This window comes from Hippoglossus hippoglossus, chromosome 2, assembly GCF_009819705.1.
Source record: "Hippoglossus hippoglossus isolate fHipHip1 chromosome 2, fHipHip1.pri, whole genome shotgun sequence".
Taxonomy (NCBI): Eukaryota; Metazoa; Chordata; class Actinopteri; order Pleuronectiformes; family Pleuronectidae; genus Hippoglossus; species Hippoglossus hippoglossus.
This window is the reverse complement of record NC_047152.1, coordinates 4,944,138-4,960,073: the sequence shown is the minus strand read 5'-3', so window position 1 is coordinate 4,960,073 and position 15,936 is coordinate 4,944,138. Positions and strand designations below refer to the sequence as shown.

At 41.6% G+C, this 15,936-nt stretch overlaps 1 protein-coding gene across 3 annotated transcripts in view; it reads left to right on the top strand.

The window, feature by feature from the left end:
• Positions 1-10,628: 10,628 nt before the first annotated feature.
• dgkza (diacylglycerol kinase, zeta a) overlaps positions 10,629-15,936 on the top strand; it is a 59,209-nt gene continuing 53,901 nt past the window's right edge. For 2 of the 3 annotated variants that reach the window (XM_034603363.1, XM_034603347.1), the window contains exon 1: positions 10,629-10,745. The gene's annotated coding sequence lies outside the window, so the exon portion shown is untranslated. The remainder of the gene's footprint in view (positions 10,746-15,936) is intronic. The other variant, XM_034603355.1, reaches the window with a different exon arrangement.

Below are 15,936 nucleotides of genomic sequence, written 5' to 3'. Positions count from 1 at the left end.
GTATACATTCAGGACAAAATGTTCATCTCTACACACGGAATAAAATCGACTAAACTCTGAATTCTGAACAATAATCCCACTTCATGGCTCAGACAGCTGGATACCAGTAGCATTTATGACATCATAGTATAGTTTGGAGCCAATTCTTGTCCGATACATTTAAACTACAATTTATCTTTCAATCACTTATGACACGATAAAACAAGGACTTGTTAAGTGCTTCCTCACTGAATCGTAAACCTGTGGGTACTTCTTGGTTATGTAGTAAACCTTTAAACTCATGGACCTGCTAGTCAAACTGGTCAGATAATAGAATAAATGATGATAATGATTATTGGGGAGGAATGGCCCATGGTCTGGAGACCAGCGGACCAGAAGGCTTCTGATGGATGGCCTCTGGACCAGGGAGGAGGAAGGGTCCGGTTAAGATGACAAGCACAGGGCTTGGGTTGGTAGATGCTGAAAGACATTCAGTAGACAGGATGATGACTGGGATCTTTGCGGCTACATGGATGTACAGGATGTACACACATCCTGGAAATAGCAAAGAAAGCACCCGGGAAAGGTGACTCCTGTTGTCACCTAGCTGGTGCAGGAGCAGGTCAGAGGCTAAATTGGTCACTGATTGGAGGCTGGCAGAGGTTGACAACATTCCTGAGCCGCAGAGAATGAACCCTTTTACTCAAATGAGCTCATCGGCTTCCATAATTTAAACCCTAGCAACACCCTACGGGAAAATAAATATTTTTTTTGTTTCGACCGTGAATTTTCTAGCCTCAAGCAGCAGCTAATAAGCCTTACATCTTTTAATCCTTTGTGCAATATGATGCTTTGCCGTCTGCGGCGGTTTTACCTCAGCCTCCGGCGACACGCGGATGGTCCCGCTGATGATCGCCATCGACACGTATTGATGCATTGACTTGACCAACTGAGGGAGTGGGAGGGAAAGAACAATGCACTTCCTGCCTAAAGCCAAAAAGTTGCATAATATAGCATGTTCGCACACCAGATGGTGGAGCTAACACAGATGGCAAAGACAGACAGCCAAAAGAACAGACAGGAGCTGCAGCCCAACAATCCCAAACTGCCCAAACTCCTCCTGTCCGTAGACTTGGAGTAGTTTCCACTGCGAGTGTGTATGAATGCTGATGTTGCATCTCGATGAAGAACATGACCAAAGCATGTGCTCACCCAGACTGTCCAATGGAGATAATAATCACCGTGTCTCTCTGTAAAACCAGTTGGATAGTAAATGCTAAAACGTAGTCCATTCAATATGAAACAGTTGAAGGAAGGTGTGCAGGATCCCGTTTGTTGTGCTTTTGTTTTAAGCTTCTTTTCAAATGTCCGATTCAGAGGCTCTGGACATTCTCCCGAGTTTTTCCTGGCAGCCCCCTAGTAAAAACTCTGGATAATAATATAAAGCCTATGTGAGAGTACAGCAGGATATTGTCTGGGAGAGATAAGGCGTGGATGTATAATACAAATACCAGTTTAATCCCTTTTAGTGTATACACTGTGCATTCTTTCTCGGTTAATGTTTAGCATCCCTCAATGAAACAGCAGAAACAAGGAGGATACTGCGCTTTACCAGGGAAACAAGCTTGTTTTGAGTAAAGAGCTCGCTGCCACTGAGCTATTTGAGAATTCATAACACAGACATCTCATTTGCACAGTTGCGATGTTCAGATTTGTGTCCCACATGCTGGGACTCTGTGTGGTGGTGTGGGTACGACTCACGTATCTCACACACACACGGTTCCATTGTTGTCGTCTGTCCCCTGGAGAATGAATCCTCCTGACAGAGAAAAACGTTTCATCTCATCATACTCAGGTATATAAGCATTTATATAACTATGTTTTATATTCAGGTTAACCGGTTTATTCAAATAATCATTGGCAAAAGCTTAATGAGTATTGTGGAAATGGAGATCTGGGAAAATGTGGATTCGTCTTGGTTTGAATCGTGAAAATGTTCCCAACTGTGTCTTCAAACCCAACATTTGAGGTTTGTGGGATTTATATTTTTTTGTGTGTGTAAATCTAACACAGGACACGACTCTGCTGTACACGGTGCACTAATGACCTGATTTTTAGCGGGCGACAGTAGACAATGACGCCATGTGCTGCACTAAGGTGCTTCTCAGGTTTTTCTGTTGTTAGGTCCAGTGATTCAGATGTTTTGAAAATGGAATACGCTGAATAGAAAACAAAAAACTACTCATGCTTCCTCTGGTTCCTTCATTTTTTGTAAATAACCTGCTGAACACAGAAAGTAATCCCATTATCTGTGGCTGCTGAGGCTGTGCTGCGTTCACAGCTTTCACAGCTCTCATCATTGGCCACTGCCAGGCCGAGTGTGTCTTCAGTGATGTTAACAAGGAGCGAACTACATCCCAGCAGCAGGAATCGTCTGTTCTGTCACAGTGCGATCTGGTAGAACGTGACACAGCGTCAGTTTGTACTCTTTGTCCACTTTCACAATTAGTTCTTATTAGAATTGAAAGTTAAGTCGATTTTACTGTTTACTGTAGCAATCGGTTAAATGTCCTCGTTAAGTATCAATTTTATTAATGTTGCGTTAATGATCTCACTTGGTTAATGTGGTTATTTTCCTTATGTATTTTAACATAGTTATAAGTTTAGTTTTATCGATAATGTAGCCACGATAGGTTTAGCTCAATAAAGTAAAATCATTCAGGTGGGAGGGCAGATTTTATCACCAGGCCACTTATTTAAACCAGCTCAACCAGTTAATACAAGTTTTCATTCCATTACAGCACTGGGATTAAACGATATAGTGATGTTACACATGATTCTTGGATCGGACAATAAATTAGATATAAATCACACCGACCAGCCGCTGCCTGCTGTCGTGCAGCTGCCGCACGGCTCTGCTCCATTCAGGAGTCGACTGACAGAAAACTTCCAGTTAGCGTCGGCTGTCAGTTTACAGGGTCAGTGCGGTAAGTAGGTTAATCACTGTCACTGATCAGTGCCAACCATCCACAATGCAGAGCAGATGGAGTCACTTATGATGCACGGCCGTGTCACACCTCTTTCATGTCTCTGTGGTGTTTTCGTACAAAGTGAATTCATCGCTGATGACAGAGTTGTCGTTGCATCATGTCACACGTCAGAGGCTTGACAAGACTGAGCTCTGCAGCGCTGTCACCTCCACCAAGGAGTGGAGGTTTTTATCTGCATTTCGTTGTTTCTTTGATTTAGCAGCATTAACCAAAAACTTGAATTAAAAATGTTTTCTTTTTCGTGTTCTTTTCCCCTTTTTCTATGGAATAATCAAAAAAATCTGGCATATTTATAGGACTGATATCTATGACTGTGTTGGGCCTTGGTGATCCACACATTCACAATAAAAGTAGCATCATATAATAACGAATAACTATCAGAAATAATATTGAATCATACTATCTAATTAGCATTTGACAAACGGGCACCATTTAATGTTACTTACTGCTCATGGGGTGATTTTGGTTGTAGTTATTATTATGATTATTAAGAGTTCCAAATTGATGATTGAATTATGAATTGATTGATTGGCAATCTTTTCCCTTCCTTTTGAAGGGTTGCGCCCTGAGGTGACTTGAATTATTAATATGATTGATTATCGATATTGATTTAAGTTATTATTTAATATTGATATTTGAATATTAATATCAATTCCTAATAGCTGATAACTGATAAACTGTTATACCTACACAACAGAGCCCATTATATATGCTCTCGATTGCTACTCTAGATAGAAGTTACATGTAAGCAAATACTGAAACCTGAGTAGAGTCAAGTATTAACAATTTAAGTGGCGGCATTTATGTAGCACAAAGCAATTTACGTCACATGCACTACACACACACACACACACACACACACACACACACACACACACACACACACACACACACACACACACACACACACACACACACACACACAGGAGTCATGCACAAGGATTGCAAGTCAAACTGGCAACCACACTACTCTGTTATATAGTGACAGGGTTACGATATATAAGCACAATGAGTCCATGCTTTGTCATACAGTATAAATTAACTTATGACACCAGCACATTGTTGATCGCAGTAGGTTAAGTTGACGTCTCGTGTGTTACGAGCTTTTTGTAGCCTACAGCTGACTATTTTCACGATGAGGCATACTATGCTAGTTGTTAAGAGCTTATTCTTGAACTTGTATTTCTTGAAAGGTAATAGGTAACAACCAATCAGAAAGAATTACAAATTCTTGAAATACATTTAGAGGCAACGTCACATTGGATACTCCTGGCACGACTGCTGCCTACAGCTACTCGTGCAACTCCAACAGTTTTACTCCGACTCACATTTCTGCAACTTGACACATACATTTGGACAAGATATATATATATAGTCAAGTATTATTTAGCCTACATGATTTAATCCGTGGTTCTGATGAGCACAGCAGCAGCAGCAGCCTGTACATGTCGTGCATTTCCACTGTGTCATCAGATGTAAATGTCCCTGCAGGACTACAAAGGAGAGAGAAGGGCTTAGCGCTGTGCCGCGCCGCTTCCTGCACCTCATTAGGGACATTGTTTGCTTTGGGGTCAGGTTTAGGATTAATGTTATAATTTATAATCAGCGCTTCACTCGCAGAGAAACGGGGGGGGGGAAATAGGTCAGCTGTGGGTGTTGGTAAGTTAAAAGGATTCTCTCTGAATTGTGTGTAGTGCTGTCGAGTGGCATTTTATTTGTCATGGAAATAGGGAGTGGGCGGCGGATGCGAGGGAGCAGTGGTAAGGAGCAGGTGTGTGTGTGTGTGTGTGGGTGTGGGTGTGTGTGGGTGTGTGTGCAAATACACATAAAAGTATTAGGATGTGCTCTGTCTGTGGAGAGGATGGGAGCGATAATCACATTGCACCATAACAGCAGTCTTATAATTCCTCCCTGCTTTTCCTCCTGCTCCCACACACAGTATATAGATATGTGAATGCTATATAAAAATAAATCTTTTGATGTTACGCTCAGGACGGAATAGGACAGGGTACAGTTAAGTAATGCTTACATCATAATTCCAATAGAGATGTCTATTTTTAGTCGTGGATTCTGTGATCCTGCCAGAGAAAGAATTCAGGATGTACGTCGTCACACCCGTTACAAAAGTATAACTGTGAATTTTTTTTAACTAAGCTCTGTTGTAGCAAAAAAAAAAAAATATATATATATATATATAAATAATAATAATAATAGGATGAAAGTTTCTGCCATGTATATTATCTACTAGTTCTTCTATAGATCTCAATTATGTTAACATTCATTTAACGTTGGTTCCGTCACACTTTAAATTGAGTTTAAAATTTTTTTTAAAGGAATGTATTGTGTTTCTCTTGCATGATACAGATATAAGCATGCTGTGATAAAACTACAATGATATACAAACACAATATTATTTTATTACACTTAACTTGGCTGTGAAGAAGACAATATTTCCACTGTCTTATAGTTCTTATATGGAACTTGTTTCGGTGAATACTTCCGGGGATTAGACGCAACCTGAAAGGTCACGTTCAGGGCAAAAAGGTCCGTGGCAAAGTTCAGCATTCTGGCTCTGTTAAAGTTCTGTTTAATAATTCTTCTGTTTCTATGGCATTGTCGTGTTTTGGTATCGTTGTGCAACATTCCAGCAGATGGATGAATGATCCAACAGAACTCTAAAGATGGTAAATAGTGCTTTTCTTGCCTTGTTGCCCACTCAAAGCACAGTACAGTTTTCGGCCATCTATGTGCAGCTGCTCTCCATGAGAAGGGCCGATTTTGGGGTTCAGTAACGTGCCCCTTGGGAAGGCTGGGATTGAACCGCCGAGTATGACCGCTTCACCACCCTCAGCCACAGCCGACCACTGTCTTGAGACAGTTTTATTTACCACATCGTAACCGTGGCGACAAATCCGATCCCACACAAATTAATTTCATCTCAAACGGTGCTCTCTCCACAAACCTTAACCCTGCATGAGAAAAAGCTTTCATCATGTTCACGGTTCCTCAGACAAACATCATATTTTGAGATTTACACACATCCTCTTCACGCTTCCTGTAAATGTCTGTCCTCTTGTTTCACGTTATACCTTGGCCAAACAAAACAAAGATGAAGCATGTGAACACATTGATATACATTCAAATACTCATCAGTATATGAAGAAGAGCACTATCATCAACTGCTGCAGCATCAACATGCGTATTACTAACATATCCACATTTATTCAAACTACATTACAAAGAAATTTTATATTATGTCATATTTTTCTTCTATTTTAAGTATATTTTCGTTTCTTCAGAAGCCGTCTATAAATAAGATGTATTATTATCATTGATATACTCAAGGGAACCTTGTTATGGAGCCTGGGAAGCTGCTCCTGCCTGTCAGACAGCGCCCTCATGTGATAATTTACAGTATTACAAATAAAGAAGGCGACAACCAGTGGAGGGAGGCATTGTTCTTCTGGTATGATCGTTTATGTCCGTCCCATTCTTGTGAAAGTGATATCTCCAGAGATGTCAAACATTAACTTAGTCTGGAGGACGAACTGATTCTATTTCGGTTGCCGAAGGTCACGGTCAGTGCTCTTATGTTCTTGTGATAGTAATACATCAGGAACACCCTTAGAGAATAGAGAGTTTCACCTGGACTGGTGGTCAAAGGTCAAAGACACTCTGACCTCTGAGATTTTGTTTTGTTGCCTCGTCAACGTGTTAGTTTAAAAGCTTCTGAAGAGAGTCCTTGCAAATTAGGCACAAATTAGACTCCTCATAGAGTTGCAGATTAATTTATTATATTTTTGTGGTCAAAGGTCAAAGGTTAACATCATGACAGCCTCACTAATCACGTTTTTGACCTCTGTCAGTTCAACTACTTTTTCAGTCATGAAAAAGTGCTTTGAAAAAATGCTCAAATCAAAGTCACATCAACTTCTCTTGTGGTGGAGAGGCAGCAGTCTGTGAGCAGCAGTTATTCTGTCAAACATTTTCAGTCAGGCATGTGACTGAGCAGCTATGTGTGAGGCCCTCTGTGTTGTCATTATCCACTTCCTGGTTGTTGCCGGGCGGGCAGAGCAGGAAAAGATCAGAGTGTGTGTGCGTGTGTGTGTGTGAGTGTGTGTGTGTGAGTGTGTGTTTGCCTCACGTGGAGTGGAGTGTAATTAAACTTGGCGAGAAACTGAAGAAGAAGAAGAGAGGGAGGAGGAGGAGGCCAACAGGCTAATCGCAGAGCAGAGGGGACGAGGAGGAGAAGAGGAAGAAGCGAGGGAGGAGGAAGGGGAAGTGAAGAGCTGGAGAACAAACAAAGACGAGAGAAGAAGAGTGAGTGACAGCCACAGGAAGATTGGACGACTGCTGCGCTCGCACTGATACTACGGCTGCTGACAGCGCCAACGCTGAGCGGAGACGTTGAGAGGAATGCTGGGGGGGATTATCTCTCCCTCAGGACTCAACACTAATCTCTCACCACACACACACTCACACACGCAGACAAACACACACATACACACCTTGTGTGTCTTGTAAAGAGACCTTTGGATTAGGGTAGCCATGTTTGAAGTCCTAGAGCAGTTTATGGATAGTAAGCATTCACTGTCGTTACTTCACTGTGTAAAACTTTTCAGATCTTTATAATAAGACTCTATAACTTAATAACTTTCATAATTGATCAACTTCGATACCTTATTTGCTTTAACGGAAGTTAGCAGCGCTGTCGTTCCTGTGCCATTTCTTTTACTGGCCTCATTGTGACTTGAAGTGTAAACAAACACTGGTTTGAGTAATGTCTCCTCCTTTGTTTGCTGTTCTTAAAACAGCCCTTTGACCTAATTGCTGCAGGTCACATTTCGCTCCATGAAAACCTTATGACCTGACCGCAGTGAAGCAGCCGGGGTCAGAGAGTTGGTTTTACAGAAAGCCCTCAGGACCCTGAGTCAGGAGGAGTGTGACTACTCCACGTGGGATTCCTCTAAACACCCAGAATTCCTTGGGGAATATTTGGAATAGTTAAAGTGACGTTTGGAGGGCCTGCTCTGGGACGGCCTGCACATGATATTCAGAACTTAAGTCGCATAAAGACTCTTCTGTCTCGGCCAAGTTTTTACACGGACTGCCTAAATTTCAGGAGTTGTGGTTTATCCTGGCAAGATGTGACCGGCCATGAGATCACAGTAGCTTATTGTCTGTCATGGATCTGGAGCTGGGAGCAGACGCTGATCTGGGACAAGGGGCAGCACCGGCGACCTGTGCGGACACAACTGAACAAGAAGAGTTGGATACGGAGAGAGAAGGAGGAGAAGGGTTTGTAAATGTGAAAGGAGTCGATGGAGAGTTCAGCTCGGAGTCCTCCTCATCGAACGCCTCCCTGCGCTCCTCCTCCACCCTCCCTGCGCCGTCCTCCTCGCCGCCACCACTCTGTGTGGAAGAGGAGAAGGAGATGATGAGCGGCTGCTCCAAGTCGTTCACCGGACTCAAGATCTTCACCCGGAGGTAAGATGGCACGAGTGAGAGAAGACAGTGAGGCGTGAAGTGAAGTGTTGAATGGGTTGAAGTAACCAACATTGACCGACAGGTGGAGCCATTGGCTGAAAACTCAGCCTTCCATCCTGATTAGACAGGATGTGAACAGTTGAGACTCACAACTGTTCTAACATCATTCAAGCCTTATCCACAGACACACACACACTGCTGTTGTAACTCTAACCTTGCACATTTATATTACATTTATTATATAAGCTGCAGAGCATCACCCCTCCACCTCCACAGACTTCAGATAAGGAGCCCATATGATCCTGTCCCATCAAACATTCACACATTTGGGAAATGATCTGGGTTTTTCCCGCAGTGCTATTTACTGCTGTACCGGTAAGTCAGGGCAGGATACGGATTATATTTGTTTGTGTGTGTGTGTGCGTGTGTGTGTGTGTGTGTGTGTGTGTGTAACCTTGCCAGCGGGTCACTAGCCGTCATCATGTGAACAGGGGACACGATTCCCACAGCAACAGGGGCCACGGTTGTCATGCCAACAGAAACAACGATGACAGTGTTGCCTCCTGCTTGACTAGATACTCGAGAAAAAAAAAAACCATTGTCAGTGTTCACGGGTGGGAAGCTGGGACCAGTTGAGTCTGAAACTCTGTGATTCTGTGTCACACGAGGTTCCTTATTGGTTTATCAACTTATGCTGATTTATTATCAAAGGCCTAATATGAGGATAGTGTATATTTGGATTGCATTTTTAAGTGTAACTTCTCTGAACAATATTGTGGTTATGATTAAAGTAGAACCATTGAATTATTACTCCAGGCCTGTATTAAGGTTCTAGACATAGAAGACGTATATAAAGATGGATGACATGACCTCCTCTGTGTTAGCTGATGGGACACGGACCAAACTAAAAAGTCAAAGTACACATTAACTACATTTAGCTGCTATCCCAGTGATGTATTTTTTTTCCAGTTAAATGGTTTAAATAAATTATTTGTGTAGTGGCCTTTTTATTTGTTGTGGCATTTTTTTCCTAAGCCAGTAGATGGGGCAAGAAAATCCTCCAAAGCTAAATTAATAAAATAAATTACTATTAATTGTGACAAACTGTTACTGTCATCACAATGCATTGTGTTGAGTTGTGTGTCGGGGTTCAAAATGTAATAACACCTAATCTGGCTCGTGTCTCTATTCACACATGTGGGAGATGCAGATGTAACAGTTACCGGCTGGTTTTGCTGAGCAGTGAGTAACTCCCCAAAAATCTGAAGAGATGTGCCAGAGATGTTAACACCCATTGGCTGAAGCCTCCTCGCTCGTCCATATACCACAGTTTACACAGGGAATGGATAACATTGTTGACCTATTGCAATCGTGAAATGTTTATAAGGATCTCTGATTAATTTCCCCTTTCCATATTGTGAATAATGCCTGAGTTCACAACTTTTCAAAATAAAAGCTTTGTAATACAGCTCGATTTAAAGCATCTGTTCACTTTGTTGACAAGTTGCAGGACAGGAAGTGTTTCTATAAATGTGGTGCCATGTCGGAGATCAGCAGCGGCAGCACCTGTCTGTGTCTGTCTGATATGGTGACATGAGAATAATCAAATATTCAAAATGATCTGGTTGTTTTGAGTGTTTTGACAATATTTCAAGATAAACAAATTTAGTATCTCTGTGGCATAATGCACGCGTTGTACGGTTGTCGGTTATGAAAATGTGTAATGATTTGGTTAATTCCCATGAATCTATTCTATATTTACACCTGCAGTTGATGTCATTCACTCATGAGTTACTTATAAACAGTTTGCAATGGAGAGGGGATGTAACTCACTGTGTGTGTGTGTGTGTGTGTGTGTGTGTGTGTGTGTGTGTGTGTGTGTGTGTGTGTGTGTGTGTGTGTGTGTGTGTGTGTGTGTGTGTGTGTGTGTGTGTGTGTGTGTGTGTGTGTGTGTGAGAGAGAATATTTATCAGACAGCATTGCACTCATCTTGTCAAGAAAGTACACAAAAGTTATTTTAGTCATCTCTCAGGCGCTCTCGTTCTCTCGCTCTCAGGGCCACACCCACTGATCTCTCTCTCTCTCTCTCTCTCTCTCACCCCTCCCTCCGCCTCCCTCCCTGTTAGTGGTCACTGCACACCAGGGTTTAGTGTGAGCTCGGCAGATAGATAGATAGATGAGAAAGAGGAGTGGAGGCATGGATGGATAGTTTTCCCCTCCTTTTTTCAGGTTGGCTCTAAATTTATTATTTTTATTTCGATTTTTTTTTTTAATAGACTTCATTTAATATTGTGAACATGCTGAATGTAGCAGACAGGGATAGAATCATCTTGTTCGTGTGTCTGTTGTGTTATAGAGAGTTTAGTATGAAGTGTGGACTGATGCAGTGCTGTGCTCTTCCTAGTTGTCAGTCGTATAACAGAACGCTCCTGACAATGAAGTCCTGACAACCTCGAGGTGAACTGTGGGTTTGATTCGTGGTGCTGGACTCCACTGTGGGTGGAGTTCTACGGACGATGCCCTTAACGGCCCTAAACAAAGTCACTTTATGAAGAAATGTCACAATGTATCACTCTGGATTTGAAACCATCGACGTTTTTGAAAATGCTGCTGCCCTCTCTGACACCGAGTGTGACCTTTTCCCCCCGCTCAGTTTGTAAAATGTTAGATTTCAAATTCTGTTGTGGTTTAACGAGCGTTTAGATGATGTGCCACATTCGCAGGTGCAGTTACATTTTTTTTTTTTTACTTAACTGAAACTTTTCATCGACATTCATTTGTTTGGTACCTCCAGAACAATCAAGATGGAACAACAGTTGAAATACAGTGAACCAAGAATTTACAGTTTCTGTTGCAGAAATAAGAAATATCATATCCCCGAATATCCTCAAATCGGATCGTGTACAATTCGCAATGTCCGCAATGAATTTGATTTCTGGTTTGATTTTAATCTGATTTTGTTAAATAGTGATAAGGTTAGAAATATATTTATATATTTATTTAATGCGTCTGCGCCGGCATTTACAAATGTTCAGTTGAACTCTAGGATGAACAGATTTTTTTAAATTTTAGAATATAAGACGAGATGTTGAATGTCCCTCGTACGTTTAAAGTTCCTCTGCACAATTTAACTAACAGTAGATGTAGGCAGGTGTTGGCGGCCGCCAGTGGATGTTAGGGACATAACCTCAGTTGTGCGCATTTGTGCCATCACGTGTTTTTTTTGCCGAACTTGAGGGTACTCTGAGGCTAAAGGTAAATATGAAACTTTAATGGTTAGAATTCAAAGGTCAGGTTGACCTATTTGAGTCTGGAAAAGAAAGCACGTAGACTGAAACTGCTCTGCAGAGACATACAACCGCAGTGGTGTTATTCTAGTCTTGGATATGAAAGGTTCTCAGAGCGAGTGCTGTACATTGTTAAAGGCTTGGTTTTGGTGAGAACCCTGGCTGCTGTGTTCTGCACATACTGGAGCTTGTCCAGGTTCTTGCTGGGTTCCGCAGACAGGAGTCCATTGCAGTCGTCCAGATGAGGGGGGATGTAGAAGTGGATGAGGGTCTCTACCACGGAGTCAAAGACTGATGAGCGTTGTCGAGCAATGTTTTGCGCCCCATACATTAAAAGATCAATATCAGATTATTCAAACAAAGATCGATTTGAATCAGACTTTTTCTCTTTTAATCTCTTGCAGTATATTCCGTAATCTCTTAAACCTTTGGGGTTGAAACATCATGACACAACAGAAGAAGCGAGTTCCTTGCATACGTAAAGAGGCTAAAGCTGATATATCTGTAATAACCACAGAACAGAGTGGACTGAATGCTGTCAACACACTACGGATATTATAGCTGTGCTTACAGCACACAGTCCAGCTGCAGCAGCTGCGACGCAGTGGAGCGTTCGGCTGATCTTTTTTCTCAGGACTTAGCGGAGACTAAAAACAGAGTGAAACGGAGAATCGTGTTCTACACACTTTGGACAGGGCCCAAGACAAGCAAACGACGAGGAGAGAGTCAATAAATAATGAAAGATTAATTACAAGTCAGTGAATGTTAAGTGAAATGTTGAGCTTAAGTTCAGTGTCATTTTCTCTTGTGCTTCTCACGGTGTGTACGTCATATTCATTAAACGTGCGTATGTCACTGATTCCTGAGACATGGGACAAAACACGTCCAGCAGTTGAAACTGATGTTTGGTTTAAATATTTTCAATTGTAAATGTTCACGTCCATTTTGACATTCGAACCATGCAGAGTTAATCCAAGGCAGACAGGTTCAAGTAGGTTTTATAGTTTTATAGTATTTTAAATCCTAATGTTAACATTTCCTGTGTCACAACCATGTCATGTCAACACCGTCTTCCAATTTCTGAGGAAACTGTTCAGAATGTTTAAATAATATTATTCTCCTGAAGTAGTTTCTGTTGGCATCTAGCATCAAGCTGAAAAGAAAATGGCTGCTACATGAACTCTGTTTGTTTTGCGAAACAAAATTCCTATTGTGTCGAATCGGTCAGATCTTCTGTCTGACGGTGGTGACACGCAAATTACGGAGTTGACATTCAATGGGAAGGCGTCATTTTGTAATGGGCTTTGTGAGTCATTTGAGTCAATATAGATTATTACTTTGCATCAGCATTAATTTTTTTCTTTTGTGCATTGATAGTCATCAACACAGCCAGACTTAAAAGAAGAATTTGTCGGACAGGAGAGACAGAGAGGGAGACAGAGAGTCAGTGAAGGCGAAATGAAGCAAAATAAGGATTTGACTGAAAGAGAAAAGAGGAAAAAGGAGAAAGAATTGGCAGCGAAAGCCAAAGAGAATCAAGGAAGCGAAGACAGACTCAACCAACACCCCCAGATAGTCCGTTAGATGACTTGAATGAGACACCACCGACAAACAGGCAAGAAAAGAGGGGGGGGTCAAATCAAGGCAGAGACGTTCTAGAGAAATGAAAAACATAAATCTCAGAAATGGCCCAAAAAGAGAAGAGCAAATTAAGAAAGCAGATCTGCAGTTGGAGCAGAAATCACAGACGAGCACAACCAGTGATTCACCGAGAACCAGCAGAGACAGAATGCTGTGTGGAACAAATACCAGCTGTCCGTCACTGGAGTCAACCCTTCTGTTCCATAATGTTCGAATGAAAGAATTCATTAGAACATTGCTAATGTTTAATGCTGTAATTGATTTATTTATTTTTGAGAGCTAAATGACTCCACCTCCATCAGATGCATGTTTTGAGAATATTTCAGCAGGATATTCTATATTTTTTGAGGAATTTTAGGTCATATGTGCAAATGTTATCCGTCTCCTAACACGAGAATGTGTTTTTAAATCTTAAAAACATTTGATTGCTGTTTAAGGTGAAGTTAAAATACTATTATACAGTCCAATAAAAATAAAAACAGATGAGAATCTTTATTATATTAAAATATATCCATATTGAAAGTAGTTTTCTTGAGGGCTCTGTCAACCTTGGTGAAACTTAATTAATCTGCGTCTGAAAATGTGATGGCAAGGCCAAACGCACAGTTTGTCAATAAAGAGAAAAGTTGGGGAGGTTGTATCAAAGCATAGCTCAGCAACTCAGTACACAGGAGATACACACATGTTGTGTACTTTGTCTCAGCCTTTCAATATTGTATTCTGTTTTGTGCCACTTCTCAAGATGCCGTGATGTGTGTGTGTGTGTGTGTGTAATTTCCGTCACGAGTCTGACATGAAAGCAGCTGTTTAGACAACAAACATGTCACCATGAGAGTTGGAATAAGAGCGTGAGAGACGGCTTCTGTTTAGACTGACAACATCTCTACACACACACACACACACACACACACACACACAAACACACACCAATAAGACGTGTGGGTCCGGTAAACACACTGAATATTATGTAAAAAGGTGGTGTATACAAAGTATGATAGAGATTACTGTACAAACATATTCACTGAAGGTTTTAAGGTCTAACTGCCTTTATTCTGAAAATCATGTTTTTTACACAACTCGTTTTCTTGACATGTGGAGGAAACATAAGTGCTGCATCGATTAAATATTTTATTTTTTTCCCCAGTCCTGGAAGTGTTTATTTTTTTTGTACTTCTCAGGATGACTTTTGAGTTTGATACCAACTAGCGCCCGTTCTAAACTGTTTGGAAAAGATGGTTTTCTTTGCCTGATATTTTCTGTTATTCTCACTCGGGCTCACACGGACATTTTCCATACATTTTACTTGTGGGCTGGATGGAAACGTTCTAGGAAATCGTCCAGACTTCTTGAGAATCACTGACGGACACCAGTGGCCTGAATTTCGTCAGTTTCATGCTGTGCAACCAAATAGAAAAGCGTGAAGACCATTCAGATGTTCCTTCGGCTTTTAGAGGCGCTCTTCCCATAAATATGTGATGGGTTATTTTGGATAGCAGAGGCAGTTCCTTCTTCAGCTTCCTCTTTTCCTCTATTACTGTATTACACAGGGACAGTGCTTATTAATAACATTTCTGAAAATATGCCAGAGTTGGCCACAGAGGCTATTTTTATTCTGTAATCCATGGGCAGTGTGTATTTTAAGAATAAAAGCATTGAAGAAATAGCAAATAGCAAGTCTGCATACAGCAGACATCACATTGCAGTATGAGGCAGATGGAGTTTATCTACAGACAATATCGACCTTGTAGCGGTTGAGCTGCTCTCATGGCAGCTGCAGACAGCTGGAAGGCTCATTGTTATAGAGCGCTCTGTATGCCTGTGCATTTGCATAGTCCACCACTATGTTTTATGTAAATATTTAATCCAGTGGCACAGAGCTCTGGTTGGTCTCTCGCACTCTGACACCACCTCTGTTCTCTCTGACTGTATCCTGGCACTCAGCCACACCGCTTTTTACCTCAGAAACCATGTTTTCCTGCTTGGGCTGGTCTGGCCACTGGTTTGTACTACATCTCCAAATACTCCTCACTGGCTGACTTGTGCAGTTACGCCATCGGTCAGCTGATGTTTATTTGAAAATGAATTGACATCAACAGATTCTATTTCTGTCATTTGAGTGGGTGTCTGAATGGTAAATGGTTTTGTATTTACACAGCGCTTTTTCTAGTCTTGATGACCACTCAAAGAGCTTCACACACATTCACACAGTGCATCTACGTGCAGCACTTTCTCTATGAGAAGGGGCAGTTTTGGGGGTTCGGTATTGCCCAAGGACACTTCGGCGTGCGGGAATGGGGAAGACAGGGATCGAACCAGGATAACTGCTCTACCCCCCGAGCCCTTTTAGCAAATCAAAAAACCTGTGTACGTGAGTAGGAGAGAAGCAAACAGAAGCTGAAGCTGACTGACTCCAGGCAGAATGCAAATATGAGGCGACGGCCTCATGAATATGCAAAATAGCCTGTTACATCATCTAGTGACATTAAGCGACT